The sequence below is a fragment of the Macaca mulatta genome, chromosome 1 (assembly GCF_049350105.2).
Source record: "Macaca mulatta isolate MMU2019108-1 chromosome 1, T2T-MMU8v2.0, whole genome shotgun sequence".
Lineage (NCBI taxonomy): Eukaryota > Metazoa > Chordata > Mammalia > Primates > Cercopithecidae > Macaca > Macaca mulatta.
Window position 1 is genome coordinate 7,254,373 of NC_133406.1, and position 18,154 is coordinate 7,272,526.

The window sequence follows — 18,154 nt, forward strand, 5'->3', positions numbered from 1 at the left end:
AGAGAAATGCTATGACTTTTGTAAGTTGGTCTTATAAGTGGAAACCATGCGAAAGCTTATCCATTCTTATAGTTTGTTGATCTGTAAAAACTCTTAATATATTAAAAGTATTTTGCTATCTGTAGGTCATATTTATTAGAAGTATTTTCCAGTTTGTTATTTGACTTAGAATTTTATGATGTATTTTTACACTTCTAAGTTTTAAATTTATCAGGTAGCAAATTCTGTTAATGCTATTTTGTCATTGTATCTATGAATTTATGCTATTTGGCAAAAGGAAGTATATTTTCCTTTTTTTTTTCTTCAGTAGTAGCAACCTGTTTTATTGTTTCCCCCAAATACAGAGTTCTTCACGGAATGCTCAAGTAGACAGAAAGTGTGTGTTGCACTTTTGATCCACTAGAGGCCAACACTTGCTTGAAAGAAACTGGCATGCCTTCCTAAATCTCATATTTTTTTGCTCTCTGAATGGGAAGAAAGTGGCTGAAATAAAGCCTTACAGAAAATAACTAATTTCTATTTAAATTAGATGTCTAGAAATGATATAGAAAGAAGAATCTGCACAAAAAGGAAAGGCTATTTTCAAAGGCAACAAGTTATATAAAGAGGATTCAAAGCTCTTTTTAGTGGGAAAAAAAATGAAAGCAGAAAATCCAAATAAAACAGTTTCAAATGTTTTAAAAATTTAACTTAGAAGAAAGAGAAAACTAAAATAGAAATAAAAAAGGTCCAGCTTCTACTCAAAATACACATTTAGTGTCATTAAATAAGAAGTAGGTGACAAGAAGCTGGGCGCAGTGGCTCATGCCTGTAATCCCAACACTTTGGGAGGCCAAGGCAGATGGATCACGAGGTCAAGAGATTGAGACCATCCTGGCCAACATGGTGAAACCCTGTCTCTACTAAAAATACAAACACTTAGCCAGGCGTGGTGGTGGGCGCCTGTAGTCCCAGCTACTTGGGAGGCTGAGGCAGGAGAATCACTTGAACCTGGGAGGCAGAGGCTGCAGTGAGCCGAGATTGCACCGCTGCACTCCAGCCTGGGTGACAGAGCGAGATTCCATTAAAAAAAAAAAAAGTAGGTGACAAGAAACAGCAAACAATAATGGCTTTTTCTCCCTTTTCCTCTATGCTCTGAAAAACCAGGAGATAGGGCTAACCTGCCTCCCATTCTGTAGGGTTCCTGCACAGATAACTGGGTGGAAAACAATCCCCAAACTGAAAAAAATCCATTGTTTTAATTCCAATGAGGTGATCTGTAGGAAATAACCCTGTATAAGAACCAAGCTGGCTTACAAGCAGACACTGAAAAGTGATTCCTCTCTGAGGCTTATTCTTAAAATCATGTTTATCACTCAAAAGCAGACACATCTGCAGAGGGAGGGATGAAGAGAAGCAGGGAAAGAAGGAAGGAGGGAAAGAGGAAGGGTGGACCAGTACCAAGAATGGAATTCTCTTATCTATGAAAACATAAAGAACTGTGAAAAACAGTTCTTTCCATATAGACAGAGGTGCTTATAATTTAGACCTGGAAAAAAATGATCAAGCTCAAATGATAGCCCACACGCAACACACTCTAAAAAGCAAGGTACTATTATTATGATTACAAAGGTGCATCTGCCAGCAGGGATCTTGGCTTCTGGGTGCCCTTTCATAAGTAGGGCAGCTACGTCATATCAAATATGAAAGCCGATGCTATAAAAAGAAGTTATTTTTACATCAATCGAAATAAATGCATAAAAGATTTACGTTTGTATTGAAGACAAGGTACAATTTTTAAAAATCAAATGGAAACTCATCTCAGACACGCCAAGTTATATTATAAAGAACTTCCAAATGAATATGTTTTCTGCTGGCTTTTGATTTAATACCTATAAAAACTGAGTACGTACAAGAGGAAGGTCACATTTACAAGGATGGACTAAAAAATACCATATGTTATTTCACAAAGTTTAGTTATTTAACTTTTAATGAATTTATGTTCATTTATAAGAAGTATGTGCACAAGATAGAAAATGCACACACAACGAAGGGGTTTCATTGGAAAGCACTCTGCTCTCCTAAACCCATTCCCATTCCCTGATCTACCAGTGTCACCATCCACAGTTAACTGTCATTGCCACTTTCTTGCCATCGGTATGTCTGATTTTTTTTTTTTTACAAAAATGCTAATATGCCATACAAATTGTTCCACATCTTGCCTAAAGATGCCACAACCATCACCAATAAGCACTTAACATGACATGATTTGCTCTTCAGCTCAGGTCAGTTAGGTCAGAAGGAGGTATGCTTTATTCTAAGTTACAAAGTATTCCACCAGATGAAGGTATCGTAGTTGATTTGTCTAGTCTCCTACTGAAAGACGTTTAGATTATTTTCAGTCCTTGGCTATAAAAACAATAATCCAGTGATTTTCTGTGAACTTCTATTTTCTTTGTGGAAATATGATTTAGGAATGGAAACCTAGAAGAGAAATTGATGGGTCAAAGGTATGAGCGTTTGTTTGTTTTTGTTTGTTTTGTTTGTTTTTGTTTTTTTGTAGTCAGCTATTTAATTAGGTTCTTAAGGCATTTAGAACGCCAATTTGTGAGGATAAATTCCATTCGTCAGAGCAAACACAGGTCGCAGGTGGCCCTGGAGCTAAGGAATAGCTTTGATTTTTCGTAAAATGTGTGAGTCCGCAGCTTTCTGATCGATCTTGCACTGCCCTGTAATCTTCTATTTCTCTTTCTGTGTCGAAGATCTCACCTTCCTGGTCTGGGCTTCCGCAGCTGCTTCTTGAAGTAAGCATCAGTAAGATGTTCGGGGACTTTTACGTTGCTGATATCCATTTTGGTTGAGGTGGCAGTGACAAATTTCTGGTGTTTTCTTCATAGAGGAACTCGATTGAGGGCCAGAGGTCCAGTCACAAGTAACAAGCCACTAGCCAGCTGCCTCAGGAAAACCACCGCCTTGCCCCAGCGGCCTCCAGTGAGGAGGGTCAGAATGGTCCTGGGGCAGTGCTGGCTCGCAGCTTTCTCACGTGCTGACTGAAGGGTTTGTTGCCGTGGCTCAGCAGCTTTCCAGGCACATCTTTAGTGGGATGATATCTAGGCATTTTGTGAAGTTTAACCACCCGGGTACCACCGTTCTTGTCACCACCAACCGGTTTTGTAACAGTTGCAAGAACCTTCTCCTCCTTTTTCTTTTCAACCTTGGATTTAGCGGCTGAGTACTTCCTCTTCTACATGGTCTTTCTGGAATACACGGCAGGTCGGGAATACCTGCCAGTTCCTCTGACAAGGACAGGATTGCACTGCAATGGGGCTTCCCCTTCTTAGGCTTTTTAGCCTTGAGGTGACCCTTTTTCACCTTGCCACCAGCATCAACCTTCTTGGCTTTGGGTTTCTTCTCTTGGGTATCTGGCTTTCAACTTTTTCACCTGCCATCTTGCAAGATGGGAAAGAGAGTTTTTTTGTTTTTGTTTTTGTTTTTGTTTTCATGAAACGGAGTTTTGCTCTTGTTGCCCAGGCTGGAGTGCAATGGCACGATATTGGCTCATTGCAACCTCTCCCTCCAAGTGATTCTCCTGCCTCAGCCTCCTGAGTAACTGGGATTACAGGTGCCCACCACCATGCCCAGCTAATTTTTGTATTTTCTGTAGAGATGGGGTTTCACCATCTTGGCCAGGCTGGTCTTGAACTCCCGACCTCAGGTGATCTGCCTGCCTTGGCCTCCCAAAGTGCTGGGATTACAGGCATGAGGCACCGCACCTGGTCTGGCATGAACATTTTAATGTGTACAGATACTGCCAAAATGGCCCTTCCCTGGGATAGGACCAGTCTGTATTCCCAAGGGGAATGCCTTTCCCACCACATTCTCCGCAAGATTGCTTTTAATCAAATATTTTGTTCTTTTCCAATCTGATGGGAGAAAAAAAAAAAAGAATCTTGTGGTTTTAATTTGCATTTCTCCTATTGTGGGTAAAAGTTTGACATCTTTCTATTTTAAAACTATTTGTATTTTTTGTGAATGGATTATCGTGCTTTTGCCCATTTTCCTGTTTACCTATTTTGCTTGTAAAACTTACAAAAAGTATTTGTAGATCCTTATGTAACATAGAAATTAGCCCATTGTCTGTTTTATGTGGTACAAAAATTATTTTCCTGAGTTTATTAGCAGGAATTTAAAAGTTTTAAGTAGCCAATTTTTATTTTACTTTTAAATCTTTGATGCAGCTTAAATTCATTTTAATGTAAGAAATGAAGTTGATATCTAGAATTATTTTCTTTCTCCAGACGGTTCCTCAATAATATCCAATGTAGGTTTTGACAGTTCATCTTTCCCATTGATTCAAAAGGGCCATTTCTCCTAATCTGCCTTCCTGTATGCATGTATGTCGGTCTAGACTCTTTTGTTAGTTGTTTTTTTTTGTTTTTTTTTTTTTGGCAATGGAGTCTCACTGTTGCTCAGGCCAGTATGCAGTTGCACGGAGATCGTGCTTCTTGCAACTTCAGCCTCCTGGGCTCAAGTAATCCTCCTGCCTCAGCACTTCCCAGTAGCTGGGATTACAGACACGTGACACCATGCCCAGCTAATTTTTTTGTATTTTTTAGTTGGCCAGGCTGGTCTTGAACTCCTGGCCTCAGGTCATCTGCCTGCATAGGCATCCCAAAGTGCTGGGATTACAGGTGTGAGCCACTGTGTCCGGCCTGTTGATTGGTCTTTATATCTATTGATACACTAGACATTTTGGCTACTATTGCTTTGTAATATGTTTAACTTTCTGAAAGGACTAGTACCTTCTTTTTTAGAATTTTTTTTGTTCTGTAAAACATAAATATTATTATTATTATTCTCCTATGAACTTTAACACAGCTTATATTTAAAGGTTTGTTGTTATTTTTATTGATCACTTGAAATGTATATATTAGTTTAGGGAGGATGTTTGTCATTATATAATAATACTAAGACTCCTGAGTCAAAACCAAATTGAGTTCTATTTAAGTCTTTTTTATCTCTGTTCAATTTTATTTTATTTTATTTTATTTTATTTTATTTTATTTTATTTTATTTTGAGACGGAGTCTTGCTCTGTTGTCTGAAGTGCAGTGACACGATCTCGGTTCACTGTAACCTCTGCCTCCTGGGTTCAAGCGATTCTCTTGCCTTAGCCTCTGAGTAGCTGGGACTACAGGCCTGTGCCACCATGCCTGGCTAAATTTTGTATTTTTAGTAGAGATGGGGTTTCACCATATCGACCAGGCTGGTCTTGAACACCTGACCTCAGGTGATTCACTCGATTCAGCCTCCCAAAGTGCTGGGATTATAGGCATGAGCCACCATATCTGGCCTCTCACTTTACCTTTTAAATAAAAAAAAAAAAAATGCAGATTTTAAAATTTTATACAGGATTAAAATTATTTAATACAGATCTTGCATGTTTATTGTTAAGTATATTCCTAAGAATATTTTAGTCACTGTTATATACATCTTTTATTACATTATATCTATTATTTGATTGTTCTTTGTGTATTGGAAAGCTACTACTTTATTTTACACTAACTTTGTACCTAGCCAGTTTACTGAATTTTTTTCTTATTTATAATGCTTTTGAGTTACTTCTCTTGGGATTTCGAGGTATTACAGTCACATCATGTGATAATAATAGCATTTAAAACTTTTTCTGTCTTCATTTTTAAGAAGTAAGAATATACTAAGAGTAAAGTTGCAAAAGTTATCTTTGTTGTACCTAGAACCATTATTTATAGAATAAACATTTGGAATCAGAGTAAAGGTTGGGTATATATTAAAATAGTCAGGGTTGGGGGTGAGGAAGAGAGGGGAAAGAAAGAGAGAGAGAGAGATTATCAGAAAAAAAGAACAGCGAGCTCTTGGTGGTTATTAAGAAAATTAGCAGGGTGATGAAATAATCTGTACGACAAATCTCCATGACACAAGTTTACCTGTGTAACAAACTTGTACTTGGACCCCTGCACTTAAAAGTTAAAAGAAACCCAAGAGATTAATATCTAGACTACCTTAAAAAGGAAAATTAGAAAACCTAGTTAAGAGTCAAATACATACAATGAACATGAACATTATGGATATTAACATCTGTTAAATCTTTTCGATGATGGCACCTACATTGAACTTCCTGGCTAAAATCTTAAAATTGTGACTGACATGATCAATCAAGTTATGTGGGCATGTCCCTTAAGCCCACAGCTGCAGCAGCTCAGGAAGGCAGAGGGCCCCTGCCCCTCTTGCTGCCAGCGGACGCTGCTGCTAATGGACAGTGATCACGCTTGCCTGCTTCTGATTTCCCCCCGGCCGGAGATTAAAGAACTCTCACTGTCTCTTAATAAAAGGAAGGGGAAAAAAGGTATGAGAGCACCACTGGATGTAATACAATATGACTCAGTAATGAACTGACTGTCAGCAAAAGATGACAAACCTTTTGCTATTGTCAAGGTGGAGAATGCTGAGCATGTCATCACTGTTGGGAAGAGTCACCTTCTAATGGGCCAGGCAGTTTGCCTCACTCTGTTGGAGGCCCCTCCTAACTCAGCTGGCTTGCTTTACACTGGTATTGCTGCACTGGCAGGCTGCCTGCTCCCCCTATCTGAAAGTATTTTACATTCCATTCACGTTTTGCTTCCAAATTTATTTTTACATTTCTAAAAACTTGGATGCTAAATATGTCTATTTATGTGCTAAATTCATTTTATGTGCATTTAAGCTTTTCTGTTAGTCCAATAACTCCTCCAGCCCTCTTTTTATTCATTTTCAACTAACTAGATAGAAGACAGACAGATACCAGTGATAGAGTTTTAGTTACATAAATTATCCTTGTTTGCAGATGACATGATCTTATATACAGAAAGCTCCAAAGATTCCACTAAAAAAAATGAGTTAAAACTAATCAACAAATTCAACCAAGTTGCAGGATATAAAATCAACATACAAAATCAGTGACATTTCTATACACTAATAGCTATATAAGAAAGAAATCAAGAAAACTACTGGCCAGGCGTGGTGGCTCAAGCCTGTAATCCCAGCACTTTGGGAGGCCGAGACGGGCGGATCACGAGGTCAGGAGATCGAGACCATCCTGGCTAACATGGTGAAACCCTGTCTCTAGTAAAAAAATACAAAAAAACTAGCTGGGCGAGGTGGCGGGCGCCTGTAGTCCCAACTACTCGGGAAGCTGAGGCAGGAGAATGGCGTGAACCCGGGAGGCGGAGCTTGCAGTGAGCTGAGATCTGGCCACTGCACTCCAGCCTGGGCGACAGAGCGAGACTCTGTCTCAAAAAAAAAAAAAAAAAAAAAGAAAGAAAACTGCCTCATTTACTGTAGACTTGTCCTTTTCACTTTAACAACCCATCTTGACTTTTGATGTCAGTACATGTAAATGGAACTTGCTCTTTTTTTTTCTTTATTTCTTTTTTATTTCAGGATCAACCAGGTATGGAACTCACTCTTTTAGTGACTTACAATTACAATGTCTGCAATATGTACCACTCCCTTACTGATGAAAATTTGGGTTGTTCTGTCAAAATTTGTTGCATTATATTTAACTCCCTTTACTTTATTTATTTATTAATTTTTGTTGTTGTTGAGATGAGTTCTGCTTTGGTCATCCAGGCTGGAGTGCAGTGACGTGGTCTTGGCTCACTGCAACTTCCACCTTCCAGGTTCAAGCAATTCTCCTGCCTCAGCCTCCCAAGTAGCTGGAATTACAGGCACCCACCACCATGCCGGGCTGATTTTGTATTTTTAGTAGATTTGGGGTTGCATCATGTAGGCCAGGCTGGTCTCGAACTCCTGACCTCAGGTGATCCACCTGCCTCGGCCTCCCAAAGTGCTGGGATTACAGGTGTGAGCCACCGCGCCCAGCCTTAACTCTCTTTAACTTATGAAAGTGTCCAGAATTGAGAATGAGGATAGTAATGCCAGAATTTGAGTCTCCCCCAGCCAGAGCAAGAATCCGTCACAGTAGAGCAGGAGTCACCCTGTGGCAGTTGGATTGGGAGCTCTGGTAAGGGCCATACGTGTTTGGCTTTGGCGGCTTTGGCAGCTTTGGTGACTGGTCTGACACAAGAGGCCTGGAGAGAAGCCATGGTACTTGGTTTGGAACTTCCAGCAGTCAGGTTTAATAGCTGCAACATTGGAACAAAATGACAAAACTGGTCATATTTATTTTCATAACCCTGAAATACTAGCACTAATGCTGATATTACTAGCAGTATTTTACGAAAAGATACCATCAGCATGGTGCCATCATTTTCTGCGCTTTGTTCTGAGAGAATAATGAACCTGAGAGACAGCCAGACCAAGGACTGTTGTTCTTCTGCCCTGCCAGCCTAAATCTCTCTAAAAAGGATAAATTGGTGAAGAAGTTAAAATCAATTATCTTAGGAGAGAACAGTCTATTTTTAAGAAAATGAATTTGGTGCTCTCAGGAAATAAGAGAAGAAAAACCACTAATCTGGACATTTCTTTGTCTTTTCTTCCCCTCTTCTCCCTAATACTTCTATCCTTCTACATTTTCCTTAAGGCCCTTTCCTCACCCACTACCCCCACAACAATCAAATTCCATCTGAGGTTTCTGGGAATTGATTAGGCTAAAACTGACTCTGAGGAAAATAGAAATACTACAAATCAAAAAAGAGGCCGGGCATGGTGGCTCACGCCTGTAATCCCAGCACTTTGGGAGGCTGAGATGGGCAGATCACCTGAGGTCAGGAGTTCAAAACCACCCTGGAAAATGTGGCGAAACCCCGTCTCTACTGAAAATACAAAAGTTATCCGGGCGTGGTGGCACATGCCTGTAACCCCAGCTACTCAGGAGGCTGAGGCAGGAGAATCCCTTGAACCTGGGAACAGAGGTTGCAGTGAGCTGAGATCATGTCACTGCACTCCAGCCTGGGTGACAGAGCAAGACTCTATCTCAAAAAAAAAAAAAAAAAAAAAAAGAATGCTCAGTGATATGGTTTGGATATGGTTCGGAGATCTGTGCCTTCTGAATCTTATGTTGAAATGTGATCCCCAGTGTTGGAGGTGGGACTTAGGCAGATTCTTCTTGAGTGGCTTGGTGGCATCCCCCTGGTAATGAGTGGGTTCTTGCTCTGTTAGTTCACCTGAGACCTGATTGTTTAAAAGAGCCTGGAACCTCCCTCCCTGTCTTCCTCTCCCAGCATTTAATATGCCTGCTCTCCCTTCACCTTCCACCATGATTGGAAGCTTTTGGAGGCCTCACCGGAAGCAGATGCTGCCACCCTTCTTCCTATACAGTCTGTAAAACTGTGAGCCAAAATAAACCTCTTTTCTTTATAAATCACCCAGTCTCAGGTATTCCTTTATAACAAAGAAAATGGATTAACACACTCAGTCTTACTAGTCATTTAGGAAACTGGAATTAATGCCAGATAACATTTTGAACAAGTTTTAAAAGGGAAGTGGTGTAGTCAGAATGCTTTCTATTTAAAAGCAGCTTTATTTGATATGAAATTTAAATGTGGTATATAGCTCTCTGAATATATATCATAATGCACATAATTCAGAATTTAGATTTTTAAATACCAAAATAATGGCACTACATCAAGAAAAATACCAAAAGAATACTTAGTTCTTTAAAAATAGCATCATATTCTGGAATACCAGAACACCACAAGACTACATTTCAATCATTCGTTAAGTCAAGGTTGCACAGACTAACAGGCAAATTACCAGTGTGAAACACCAAGCTGGCAACTGGAGGAAACCCAGGAGATGGGACTAAGTTGCCCACGATAGTGAAAAGGGCCTGGATTTGGAGTCAGAAGACCTGGGTTTGAAGTTCTGACTTTCACTTTCTTCCACTCACTATGGCCGTTGGATTTTGGCCAGGTTCTTCCAATCTCATTTGGCCTTATTTTCTTCAATACAATAAGCATAGTAGTATTGCTCTGCTTCTCCCCCAGGGGTGTTGTAAGATAATATAAGTAAAATATTGATAATAAAAGCTATAAAGAGGAGATCCTAGGCTATAAGGATAGAATTATCCTTTATTTAAACATGTTAATGTTGGGAAAGAAACATCATTTGATTTTGCTCTCAAACACTGCATAAAGGATGCTCTGCTACCACATCTCTCTTTCTTGAATATTCTCTTACTTCTATTTAGATATAAATTGAGAGAAAAATTTGAACTACAGAATGAGAAGTGTCCTTCTTCACTAACCACACTAACTGGTATGTTTCATGAAAATCATTTTCAATTTCTAGCTGTTGTCATCTCCATTTAGAAGGAAGTGTTCTGAATTTAAAAAATAGCTTTTTTTGTTTTGTTTTGGAGATGGAGTCTTGCTTTTGTCACCCAGACTGGAGTGTAATGGCACGATCTTGACTCACTGCAACCTCCGCCTCCCAGGTTCAAGCAATTCTCCTGCCTCAGTCTCCCATATAGCTGGGATTACAGGCGCCCGCCACCATGCCCAGCAAAAAAATAGCTTTTTATACCAGTGTTTGAAGTTAAAGGTCTAGTTTTGTTTAATATATACATGTGGGTCCTCCTTCCATTATTTCGAAGCAAACCTCAGACATCATCTCAATGCACCCTTTGAATGTGATGTTTGATTTGAATTGTCTTGGATTCCTGGGTATCTGTTGGCTTTATACCCTGTGGCTGGCCAGCTGATCCTGGGTCCTTACCCCTCTCCCACATCCCCACCTCCTGTCCCTTCCCTTCATCTTGAACTTTCACTGGGCATAGAAGCCTTGTGTGGTTTGTTTGCTTGGAAAGGGAGGCGGGCTGTTTTCTAGCTGTCACCCTGCCTCATTCTTGTTTGCTCCTGCCTTGTTTTGCCCTCTTGCTCCATCTTTGAGCTGTGGCTCCAGGAGTGCCTCTACCCCTTGCTGGTATTTATCTTCCCTGAGCTGGATTCTTACCCTCTCGAAGGGACAGTGGCTTGGACTTGACCTTCTAAGCTTTCCTGACTTTTGCTTCTTCAGGCCGGTCACAACCTAGTTCCAGCCCCTCAAATCCCAGCTCCTGGTGCCACTGGTTTACTGCCGCCTCAGTAAAGAGGAGAAGAGGACATGTGAATGTGTCACTGCTTTCTCCCACACTGGGTCATCGCTTCTCTTTCACTGGCTCCTTGACATGTCCTCTGATGGCGTGCTTCTGGTCAGAATCACTCAGTCCAAAACTTCATGTCAGAGTCACGTGTGAGCTGGGAAAAAGGCAGGAAGTATCCTTTTCTATCTGTGTTAAGTACTGCCATCCTTTTCCTTAGCCTTTGCTCTCAATTTTCTACAGTACTTTTAGGTCAGCAGCTCTTCCTCTTGACTTGCTTTTCAGAATCCATGCAGCCTCCTTTACCCAGCAACTGTAAGGAGGAACTGAGGGAGCACAACTCCCTGGGGCTAGGGTGGGAGACAATTTGAGTGACACTGATTGTGCAGCACTAAAAAATGTCTCTCACAGATGCCCTGTCCTCTCCGTTCCTGGAATGCCCTAGACCCTCTTTCACCTGAATGAGTGGCTTCCTGATACACTACACAGTGTTGAGGGGAGGAAGGACTGTTATTTCCTGAGTGTCCTGCAAGGGCTGTTTTGCCTTTAGAACCAGCCGTTAGCCCTAAGACATCCAATCCTTGTCTTATTTTTGAGGCTAGACCAATAAGCAAACAAAATGGCCACCAGGCCTATCCCCACTTACCACATCACATTACAGGCCCTGCCTTGCTAAGGATATTCAGCCCTACTGTGGGCTTTGATGATCCAGAAGTGGCTACAGTGAAGATTGACTGAACTGAATGCAAATTTAGGAGGCCTCAGGTGTAGCTCCATTTTTGCCTTTCCCATTCAGCTAGTAATGATTCTTTTCATTCAACTCTGATAGAGAGGTAGTGATTCTTTCTTAGGAAGGTGGAAGCATACACATAAGAGTAAACTTTATTTTTATTTTTATTTATTATTTATTTTGAGACAAGGTCTCTGTTACTCAGGTTGGAGTGTAGTGGCATGATCACGGCTCACTGCAGCCTCCGTCTCCTGGGCTCAAGTGATCCTCCCACCTCAGCCTCCCAAGTAGCTGACACTGTAGGCACACCACTACCCCTGCCTAATTGATTTATTTTTATTTTTTGTAGAGATAGATTCCCACTTTGTTGCCCAGACTGCTCTCGAACTCCTCAGCTCGAGCGATCCTCTTGCCTTGGCCTCCCAAAGTGCTGGGATTACAGGCATAAGCTACCATACCTGGCCCAGAATAAATTTTCTATGTGTGACTATTTTCCTTCCCCCTCTCAATTCCATGTGTAGATTCTCTTCGAATAAACTTTTCATCTTCTTCTGTTATGGATTAGAGTTAGGTGTGCCTTTGAACTGAATCAGTATTCATGGGAGGAATGATTTTCTCCCCAGGCAGAGTGCTATGTGGGTTTGTTTCTGTTTTCTGAAAACACATCTGAAGCTGTTCCTACCTTATGACCTAGAGTCTCAAAATTCTAATTGATGATGCAAAAAGCACATTATCAGTTGCCCAACCTGTTTTTAATTTTCTCTTTGCTACTGCAAGAGTGGAAGAAATGTCAGAAGAATGAATATGGGCAAAAAATTGACAGTTGCTGGGATGTGAGGTTTGTTTTTTTCTCTCTTTCTGGTTAGGCTAGTTGTGTTCACTTGGCAAAGGGCAGCATATAATGGAGAAGAAGGATGGGGAAAATGTTAGAAAATGTTTTGTATATAACATTTGCAAGGTAAGAACAAAGTCGTGTGAATGCCTATGTGCAAAGAAGGTGAACAATACAGATGCAGATATATATATATGTATATTTATATTTATTTAGACACATAAATATACACTATACAAATATATATACATATATTGCTAAGCATTTCTACATGCACTATTTAATCTTCATTGAAAACCCTAAGATGCAGGTACTAGTATGATTTTCATATTGTAGATGAGTCAACTTGTGCGCAGAGAACTTAAATAACTTTCCGAAAACCATGTATGTTTGGAGCCAGAATTGTTTTTTTGTTTTGTTTTGTTTTGTTTTGTTTCATTTTTGAGACAGAGTCTCAAGAAGGCTGGAGTGCAGTGGCATGATCTTGGCTCACTGCAGCCTCCGCCTCCCAGGTTCAAGTAATTCTCCTGCCTCAGCCTCCTGAGTAGTTGGGACTGCAGGCACACGCCACCACACCTATCTAATTTTTGTATTTTTTAGTAGAGACGGGGTTTCACCATATTGGCCAGGCTGGTCTCAAACTCCTGACCACCGGCCTCAGCCTCCCAAAGTGCTAGGATTACAGGCATGACCCACCGCGCCCGGCCCGGAGTCAGAATTTTAATCTGGAGAGGCTAATTCTAGACCTTGCATTCTTTACCACAAAGATAAGTCTGATTTAGCTCTGTGGATGGTGAGGAGTGAGAGGGCAGGGAATTTCCTTGAGGATTCAGCACCACTTGAGGTAAGTGTGGGTGGCTAGTATGATCTTCAAATGAAAGTAGATCCAGTTGGTCAGTCCCCTCTAGAAAAACCTATGGACGAACCAGAGACAGTCCTGGAAACCCAGATCTAAAACAAATTCTGGTTCTGAATTAAATTGATCTGACCATTTGAACAGAAGAGAGAGTCTATCAATTGGACTGTTTTGTGGACACCATAAAATTGTCACATGGCACTGGTAAGTATGAAGCATATATTTTTTTCTATTGGTCTGATTTCTGATCCAGTTTTATAAACAACCACTGGCAGTATTCCTTACCATTCTGCTCTTATCTTCACAAGAACATAAAGTAGTAAAATTAATAAACCCCTTTATTTTAACTCTTGCTTCAGCATATAATTTTCCCCATACATGGCCAGCTATCTATAAGATGCACCTAATATCAAGATCGTTTGTTTCACATTGTAAAAATCTTTCGTTTTTGCCTTCTTCCACATATGTATCGCTTTTTGTCTACGAATAATTAAGTCAGTATGGCAGAACAATAATATTTCCAGGCAATGAACAGAAATGCAGAAGTGGAATTGACTAGCCAAACACTGCATCTGAGTCATTATACCACAAATAAATTATGTGCATGCATGAGCAATACATAAACTTATTTGTTCAATTTGTTCTGACATCATAAGACATTTTAAGGAAATGTTAGAGACTTTTAGCTCATTTCTATTCATTGAAAAATTTTATTTAGCCACCTGTGCCTCTGTGCTTTCTTCCAGTCTATGGCCTTTTTTTGTAGAAAAAAAAAAATTCTAAAAGTAGATATGCCATTCCTTTTAAAATCAAATGCCTTCTTCAAAGAAGTTGCCGTAATAGAAATAGTAAGTAGTACAGATGGTATAGCTGTAAATTCAAGTTTATTCTGACTTAGATACCACATGCAATCATCTATTATTTAATAATAGAAAAATGGGGACTGGGACTGGTTATATAAACATGAATCCTTTTAGTTGATCCCTTTCATCTCTACCGATCTGTATTTCTAAATCTTGTAGACCCTGTATGCGTTGTTTTTGTTTTCCTGTTTTTAATGTCATGTGAATTTCCTACAAAAAGTGCAGATTTGCTTTCATTCAGCTTAAGACAAATCTTTCTTTCTGAATCCTATGCAGACGATGCCTGTGACTGGCAAGAAGAGGCATAGATTTGTTAGAATTGGAACGTTTCCAATGCCCACATGGTGCTTGTACTGACTTCCATCATCGCACCTGTAACATGTGGTTGTCTATATCTGATTCTATCTTTGTTTCCTTTCTCAGGCATTAAGTACCTGAGGGCAGAGTTCATCTTTTTTGTTGTTTTTTTTCCTGTGTATTTCTAGTTTTTTACACAATATTTGTTGAGAAAATTAATGTCCCATCCCATTCCTTACCTAGTTATTTATACATTGAGGAAAAAACTGATGTCTCTAAGAAAAATATAAATGTAAGCAACTCATAAATAGGTAAGTTAACATTTTGGGGCATCCACAGTATAATACTACTGATAGTTAAAGGAGGTATAAAGAAAACACTAGACATGGTTCCTTTCTTTAAGGTACTTCTAGAATAATGAAAAGAGAGGGCTCAAAAGCACATGTGTACACAATGTATGAGTATCTGTTTACCAAAATAACTACAGCCATCCTGTACAAAAACACAAGCCATACAAATGCAGTCTGTTTCACAATTAAGTAGGCAATATTTGTATCATGTGTTATTCCTGAGATATTTTGAATCCCAGCTAGATTTTCTACTGCTACCTAGCAAACTTCTAGCCATTTTCCCCCAACTATCCAGCAGTTATATGTTTAGTAGATGAAACATGTCTTCGGTGTTAACCTATAACATAATTCAGAAAGTGTATCCATTATAAAACATAATATATATTTTTCAGTGTCAAATAAAAATAGTGTATGGAATATCAGATTCTCTGTACCCTACTTACCAGGATAACTTGGCTAATTGTAATCTGACCTGAATTCGAAGCTTTTCCTTCCTCACCATTGCTCCCAAGAGCTTTTAAAATTTTCTGCTCTGTTCTTTCTGTGTTTTCTTTTTCAGCTCTTTACACACACACACACACACACACACACACCACTTACTTTCCCACTCCATTCTCTCACCTAACTTTACTGTGCTTTATACTTTCTTTTCAGCCTTTTGCAGTATCGGATAGTCTGACAAACTAATCCTTCTCTATGTGTTCACAGGACAGGGACGAAGGTTCTATGTCAAGGCATATATCAGTTTCAACACTTAGGCATTCAGAAACAATGTTTTCACTGGATGATCCAGGAGGGTGCTATTCAGGGATAATTTTTCAGGTAGGAGTCTAGTGGAGGAACCCCTCAAATGCCACTATGGAAGATTATTTTCTTAACATATAGGTAGGGTTGAATGTCTGGATTCAGGAATGACATGATTGATACTGGAAGACTAACAGGCTGGAATAATACTGCACAGCTTTATAAATAGGAACATCCATTTATTTGATTGATGAGGACTGTGCTCACTGCAGACACCGTTCACATGCATTGTGACTGAGGCCCTCTTGTCTTGACTGTATCCTGACAGGGAGTCTGAATAGTCATTTCAACAGGTGATGTTTTTGCTGACAAAGAGCACATTCTGAATTATCCATGAGATGTCCATCATCAGCTTTTCTTTTATGGTCAGGGAGGTCGAGTGAGGTCCAAATTCAGACCTCAAGGACTGCCATGGCATAGAGCCTTTGGCTTGAAACTCACTTCACAGATCGTGCAATAAAACCATAGTCCACATGGGACCACCTCTACAGCCCTTCTCCTTGAACACTAATAATCTGCCAACCAGAGACCAGAATATAACAGCAAGGAATATTTCCTGTCAGTTTAAGTAGAGCCTAATATGCTTCCTTGATCAAGATTAAGTATTAACACATCATCTTTCACAAAATGATTTATCTGTGTACTAATATGTCACGTAGTGCATATTTATCTGTGTACTAATATGTCACGTAGAAGTTATAGTTGCATTATTTGTTCATCAAATTTACAGTTACCTATTACATATGTTTTTATTGTTTCATGTAGTTTTCTGAATATAACACGTATGGTTTTCATTATTACCTTTCAAATCTAAAATTATTGGTTAGAATAAATTTATTGGTTTGGTGCCTATGTAAATTTCAATCACCATATACATATTTATTTCACGGTAAGTAAATACATGCTCCTATTAGATATTTTAAGATTTTTGCGGCCAGGCGCGGTGGCTCAAGCCTGTAATCCCAGCACTTTGGGAGGCCGAGACGGGCGGATCACGAGGTCAGGAGATCGAGACCATCCTGGCTAACACAGTGAAACCCTGTCTCTACTAAAAAATACAAAAAACTAGCCAGGTGAGGTGGCAGGCGCCTGTAGTCCCAGCTACTCGGGAGGCTGAGGCAGGAGAATGGCGTGAACCCAGGAGGCAGAGCTTGCACTGAGCTGAGATCCGGCCACTGTGCTCCAGCCTGGGCAAGAGAGCCAGACTCCGCCTCAAAAAAAAAAAAAAAAAAAAAAAAAAAGATTTTTGCTTAGGGTGAAAGAAAAAGGAGAGAAACATCTCTAACTGGCTGGTACCACAGCAGGCACTGTATGTACCTTAATTTATTTAATCTTCCCATAAACATAGGAGGCAGATTTTGTTCTGAGGATATCCACAGGGAAACTGACTCTTGCAAAGGCTGAGTTACGTGCTCTGTCACGCAGCTAGCAATGGAGCCACTCAGGATTTGAAGCCAGGTCCTTCCAACTCTGTTCTCTCTACTATCTGATGCTTCCTCTTTCAGTACTTCATGGTATTCGGCATCTCCACTGTGCACGGACTTTCTGGGAACCTCTGTTCAACAATTCTTTCCATGAGATACAGGATGGCTGCCACCTCTACCCCTGTTCCAAAACAAAAGCAAGAAAGAAAGAACCCACTCTCTGCATCTTCTGTGCCCATCACTCTTGCAGTCCCATTTCTTTCTTTCTCTTTATGGTGGAGCAGCTTGGAGGAGTCGATGTCTCTGCTTGCTCACCTTCTGTTGTCCTCCTGGGTCCCTGCAGCTTACTTCTGCCTCCACGGACACTCCACTCCTTAGTTCTCGGAACTTAAAGGACAGCTTTCTGCTCTTACATATTTGACCTTGGAAAATCAACAGTGTTAACCATTCCTTCCTTCTTGAAACCCGCTCTTTCCTCATTCCTGTGAGTTGTTGTCTCTCTGGTTCTCTTTTTGCCCGGCACCTGTCTTGTCCCCACTCATCCCCACACTTTTTCACTACCTCTTGTTGTTTCATCTTCTCCTTGCATGTCAGAAATTTCTTAGAGTTTTCTGCCCTTTCACTTTCCCCACTTCTCTTTTTCTCATTCTGTTCCATTTATTTTCTCTATGAAGTCTTGCCCTTGCCACAGTCTCAACTCGCTAAATATATCTGCAGTTCCAGACTTCATTTGAAAGTACATCTCAGTGTGTGTCTCAAGACACCACATTCCCAACACACTAGCTCCCTTCCCATTGCCTTGCTCAGCACCCTCCCCCAGCCCCCAAAGTTGATTGCTGTGTACGAGGCAATAATATAATACTTTCAGATTCCTCCTTTATTACTTCATGCATTTTGATGATTTATTTACACATCTTCACCTTCTGTGGTTGATTAGCCACAAAAAAGCTCATGTTCCATG

The 18,154-nt window shown here is 40.2% G+C and overlaps 1 pseudogene; it reads right to left on the minus strand.

Annotated features, from left to right (window-relative positions):
* Positions 1 to 2,491: 2,491 nt before the first annotated feature.
* On the minus strand, positions 2,492 to 17,850 carry LOC106995192 (large ribosomal subunit protein eL6 pseudogene; annotated as a pseudogene).
* Positions 17,851 to 18,154: the final 304 nt, after the last annotated feature.